Here is a 6,000-nt window from a genome sequence, read left to right on the forward strand (position 1 = left end):
CACGTTTAGTGCTAGGTGTAAGGCTGATTTCCTGTTGCTTTCATGCTATGGCTAATATTAAGTTTAGGATTAGAATTAGGGGTTAGGTTAGGGTAATGTCTAGGGATATGTTACGGTTTTGCTTAGGGTTAGGGTCAGGTTATATTTAATGTTTCATAAATTTTACTATAGGTTAGGTTTATGGTTAGGATTACTGTTAGGCCTATGTTAGCCTTGGGATATGGGTTTGGTGTAGGTCCAGTCTACACTAGGGTTAGGGTTAGGGTTATGTTTAAGATTAGAGCTGGGCTAGGTCTACACCAGATAGGTTTAGGCTTGTGGTTAGGGATACAGTTCTAGTTAGGGTTAGGATTAGGGTTGTTTAGTGTTAGGTTTATTGTTAAATATAGGGGTACAGCTAGGGCTAGGGCTAGGGTTTGAGCTAGGGTTAGACCTAAGACTAGTATTTTACCATAGTTAGAGTTAAGATTAGGATTACTGTTAGGTTTCCACCAGAGTAAAGGTTAAAGTTAGATTTGTTGTTAGGTTTAGGATTAGTCTTCCACTAGGATTAGAATTAAGGCTAGTGCTAGGGCTAGGTCCTAACTAGAATTAGATTTAATGTTATGTTTAAGTTTCCAATCTGGCATCTGGTAGGGTTTATGGTTCAGGTTAAGGGTAGGTTTATGGACCATAATCTTATTCCAGGGTTAGATTAGGTTTATGGTTCCACCAGGTTTAGTTACAGTTTGGGCTAGGAATAGGTTTGGGTCTAAAAATAGTTCTTCAGGTAGGGTTAAATTCCACCAATGTTGTGGTAATGAGTAGTTTTAGGGTTAGGGCTAGGGCAAGGGTTCCATCTGAGTTAATGTTAGTATTTCACTTATGGTTACAGTTAGGGATATGGCTAGGACTATGGCTAAGGCTAAGACAAGAGCCTTGGGCTAGGGCAAGCACAAGGTCCTGAGTTCAATCTCTGGTACAATAAAACAAGTTAGGTTTAGGATTAGGGTTAGGGTATGAGTTTGGTTTAAGCCTAGTGTTCCACCAGATTTAGTTTAGGCTTACATTTAGGGCTAGGCCTAGAGCTAGTTCTAAGGGTAGAGCTAGGACTAGAATCCCACCAGGGTTAGGTTTAGGTATAGGGTGGGTTTAGGTTTTGTGTAAGGTTTAGGGTTTTACCAGGGTTAGTGTTTGGATTACAGTGTTATAAGTATGCTTATAGCTACAGCTAGGGCTAGGACTGATATTCTACCAGGTTAGGTTTATGTTCAAGGTTACAGTGACAGTGCTTGGGCTAGGGCTAGATAGAGCTCAGGCTAGGGCTTTTGCTAATGGTAGCATTAGGGTTTTATGAGGGTTAGGGGATTAGTTTTGGAATTAGGTGTAGGGTTCCACCAGGGTTGTGGATACAATTATGTTTAAGGTTATTTTTAGTACTAGGGGTAGGGCAAGGACTCATGCTAGAGCTAGATTTGGGACTAGAGTTCCACTATGGTTAGGCTTAAGGTCAAGGTTAGAATTAGGTGTAGAATTCCACCAGGGTTACATTTAGTGTTAGGTTTGTCCTTAGTGTTCCACCAGGTGTTTAGGAGCCACAAGGCCTGAGGTGAGCTGGCAGTAACATTCCTCCCAGCTTCAGTGTCTCAGCAGTTGCTTCTAAGAATGGTGGCAAAAATATTTAAGGTTTTATGTTATTTTTTGTGTTCTTGGGATTGACCCAGTGACCTTCACATTGAGCTTCATCCCTAGCCCTTTTTGATACTGTGTCTTGCTGAATTTCTAAAATTTCCAGGCTTGAACTTAACGATCCTTCTGCCTCACTTTCCCACAGTTCTGGGCTATGGGTTTGGGCCACTGTACCAGGCCTTAATTTCATATTTAATTAGATTGGAGTTAAGCACAGTTTTTCACTGAGAAGTACAGATTTTCTAGTCTTTCTTTGTCCAAGCAGGAAGTCAAAATGAGGACTGAAATACTAAATTGAAGCTTTATAATGATTGAATTAGCAAAGAATCAAATTCTTCAGTCTTTCAGTGCCTTTGGTGTTGAATGCAATGATCAATATATATTAAAACAGACATGTAGCTCCCTAAGTACAATCTTTTTCAACTACACAACCACTTTAGATTTTGGCCCATACAGATCCTTATGGGAAGCAAGTTCCCTTTCATCTTGACGATTATCAAATCATAAGTGATATATGTTTCTTGTACCTCACAGCAGTCACTCTATATTGCTCCTACCACTTTCGTTTACCATTTTCATCTTGCTGAGTTTTACATATTCTGTTGATCAGCTTTACATACTTTATGATATAAAAGTATTGTTCAGCTGCCAATGATGTCATTCACTATGTAGTTCATGAAACAATAGGCTTATAACTGAGTGTGCTATAATTCCTATTTTAAGTACTGTTTTCAGTCTATAGTAACCCAGGCCTCATTGTGAATTGATACAAATCTATTAAACCAAATATTTAAAAACCAGGTATAACTTAGCAAAGAAGCAGAAAAAAAATTATAATCAACTTAAGGCAGTTTATTTTTAGAGGTAGTGTTCCAAACATAAGATACCACTTAGCATGTAAGTTATCAAGAAAGTATATGTTGAAGCAAATTATTTTTGGATAAAAAGTAGATCCTTTTAAGCATTCAAAGCTTCCATTGTTTAATAGCATGCAAGATGCAATAATTGCCTTCATGTATTTCACTATATATTTTTACAATTGAAGTGACCAGACATCAAAGGGCTACAATTGTTATACTTCAGTATTTGCCAATTGTTCAGAAAGCAGGACAGTAATATGTGAAAATTAATATTTTCCTGGTGAAATCTATGCACTGTAATTTAAATTGTCATAAATCATGAAAGTAAAATGTCAAATTATTTGTCCACTTAAATTGGACTAGAAGGTGCTTTCAAGTTTTTTAGAAAATTTTTCTTTTGTATTATCACCAATGATTTTTGTACATCTTGCTACTTTTTTTTCAGCTTTGAGTTTATTGGTACATTTTAGGGATACAGTACAGCTACATTCATTGTTGGGATCTTGTACCTCTACATGACAGGTCTTGGTCCTCATTTTTTCCCCTTGTCTCTACCCTCCCTTGACCCCCTCCACAAACTCTTTATTTACATCTTTTCATTATCTTGTATTTTTTTCTTTTCCCTTATTACCCTTCCCCTACCTACCTATCCCACCTTCCCTACACCTTTAGCTCCTTATCTTGCTACTTTTGAGAAATTGTCTAAAACAGAGAAATGGAGATGACTAGAAAAATCTCAATACTCACCTCCCCTTTGTTCTGTGCTGTTCAGGTTAGCCTAGAACTTGGGCTTACACCTCAGCTTCCTGAGTAGCTGGCACTACTGGCATATGCCATGCTTGACCTTAAAGAAAACCTATCTATCATCTATCTGCCTCTTTCTATCTATCTATGAATCTATCTCCTATTCATCTATCCACCAATATTATAAAAACACAGGATTGTGTTTTTCTTCTATTTTTGGTGCTCTATCACCAAATTATTGGAATAATCCTAAGGATTGGAAAGGATATTCCCTAGAATTCTAGTCTTAAGATACTTTGAGAAAAAACCCAACTTCATTAAAAATTTGTAAGCTTCAGAACATAATTTGTTTTAAATAAGCCTCTAACTTGACATAATAAAGAAACTTGTTTCATTTTTCAAACTTATTTGATTAATGGACTAAGTTAAAAAATGACTAGTTATGCATGAAATTCACGCTGGGAATCACTCAAGACTGTTGTTGTAGGAACGATAAATACATACACTGCAGAAATGTAAATGGTAGTCTATGGCATCAATGGTGAACCTTTTAGAGACTGAGTGCCCAACTTACTTATTACAAAGTCCCAACACTGCAAGTAAACCTGAATACTGAGGTTTTAGTTTAGAAAAAAACAACCCTACATTAACATCTTCTGTTTTAAAAGAAAAACACCACCAGTGCCATAGGTTTACTACCACTGGGTTATTGTTTCAATGAGTCCCCTCCAAAACTGAAATGTTGCCAATGTGACAGTAACAAGAGGTGGGGCCTTTAAGAGATGATTAGGGTAAGAAGACTCCCTCATCAAGAATAGGATTAGGCCCCTTTATAAAGGAACTTAATAAGCGAATTGGTTCTCTCTTACTACTCCATCTTGAGTCACGTGAGAACTCAGCAAGAAAGCTTTTGCCAGACATCCATGCTTCCACCGTGGACTTCCCAGCCATTATGACTGAGAAACACATTTCTGTTTTTCATAAATTAGTCTCAAATATGCTGTTAAAGCAGCACAAATGAACTAAGATGGTTGACTTAAATATGTCAGTTTTCTCACTAAAAAAAAAGGACTAAATAGTATGGCAAACTATTACAACATCACTGTGGTGGAGGCAGCTAGAGCTATAAGATCACACTGTATAGAACATATGGCAGTATCTTAAATTATTATCAGTTATTAGTCTTGTTAGAATACATCTATCTAACAAAGTAAAATGTGTTCCTAGGACTAATAAATACAATGGAATTTATGAAGCATCTACTATTAATACAGGATGGACCTGTGAAAATTAATGTAATCTCTAAGTTGTGTAGCATTTAATGTACATTCCCATCTATACCAGCTCAAACAGCTCTGCCAGGTCAGTTCTCAGGAAGGACAATCCTAGGCAGTGCGTTTATGAGAAGGTCCAGAAACGAGAAGTTCCACTACTAATACAAGTATCTGAAGCTTAACCTGGCAAAGGAGGCAAAAGTAAACAGTATTAAAACTTCAACATTGCTAAATACTACGGGAATAAAGATAAGCACTAGTGACTCTAGGCAACACTAATGACTTAACTTCAGTTAACTTTTATGCTGCATGTTAAAAATAATTTACATAGAAATAACTCAGGTTGTTGGTTTTTGTGCTAAAATTGAGACAGAATGCTGCCACTCAAGTCATAACTTCCCAGGAAGTCTTTTCTCATTATACTCACCAAACACGACCTTCACTTCCATTGAATTCTTTTAAAAAAGTTTAAATGCCACTTGAGATGATATAGAACGCAAAATCCATCTCGGATCCTACATTAAAAAAAAAAAAATCCATAAACTAACCAGCAAGCCAAAGGCATTGGTCAAAACTGTAGCAGACACCCCTGTGCAATATTAGAACTACAGTAGCTTCTTCCCCCACCATAATTTGGCTGTGTTACATTGGAAGTAGTCCAATCAGCGAAGTCCACTTCCAGCCGAGGTCAACTTGGCTCCAACTGAATTCCTCCCCTCTAACTTAACTGTTCTCTTCAGCGAAAATGTGCTTGTGCCCTCCTCATTCTATAGTTCCGCCCGCCTGATACTTGTTATCAGCAGGTGTCTCAAGCCTACCGTTTCCCCTCTTCCCCCGCTTATGACACCCGATGTATTGTGAGTCTTTTGTCTTTGTTGCCCAGAGCAGCTCAGATCAGCCCAAAGCTGTTTCTCTTAAGTCTGTCTTTTCCCACTTTTCTGTCTTGTGGATGTCATACTGGCTTGCAGACCAGGACCCACTGCAGGGGTCTCATAACATCCCCCTTCCCTTTCCCTATTGAGAAACCACTTCATATAAATTGGCTGCATTTTTGGCCAGCACCAGTGTTTTTAAAAATGGAAAGCAATTAAAAAAATTTTTTAAAAATATTTTTATGTGATTTTTGAAAATCACCTATAGCTCTCAAACAGATGAGCCTGTGCCTATGGCACCACCTTTAGTAATGAAACAAAATTTCAAAATACTCCAATCACTCAACTTTTCTGTTTAGAGTGAAAGTGTCATAATCTTATTTAAAAGTAATATTCAAAACAAAATTGGATTAAAAATTAATATATTTTTAAATTGCATTTTTTAAAAATCAACTTTTTACTGCATGTTTTATTAGATTTAAAGCTGGGGGAAGGGTGAAAGTCTAAACACAGCAGAGTGTTAATTTTCCACTTTCCCTTAAAGATAAAAAAGAATGATGCAAGCTACTATTTACTATAAAT

At 37.0% G+C, this 6,000-nt stretch overlaps 1 long non-coding RNA gene across 2 annotated transcripts in view; it reads right to left on the reverse strand.

Moving 5' to 3' along the window:
* LOC104850511 overlaps positions 1 to 5,541 on the reverse strand; it is a 28,374-nt gene extending 22,833 nt beyond the window's left edge. The window contains exons 1-2 of one of the 2 annotated variants that reach the window (XR_776991.2): positions 5,193 to 5,541; positions 4,974 to 5,061 (exon numbers count right to left, since the gene is read on the reverse strand). This is a non-coding gene — a long non-coding RNA (uncharacterized LOC104850511). Of the gene's footprint in view, positions 1 to 4,973; positions 5,062 to 5,173 lie in introns of both variants that reach the window. The other variant, XR_776990.2, reaches the window with a different exon arrangement.
* Between the last annotated feature and the right edge of the window lie 459 nt (positions 5,542 to 6,000).

This window comes from Fukomys damarensis, unplaced genomic scaffold (genome assembly GCF_012274545.1).
Source record: "Fukomys damarensis isolate Sample0158 unplaced genomic scaffold, DMR_v1.0_HiC HiC_scaffold_38, whole genome shotgun sequence".
Lineage (NCBI taxonomy): Eukaryota > Metazoa > Chordata > Mammalia > Rodentia > Bathyergidae > Fukomys > Fukomys damarensis.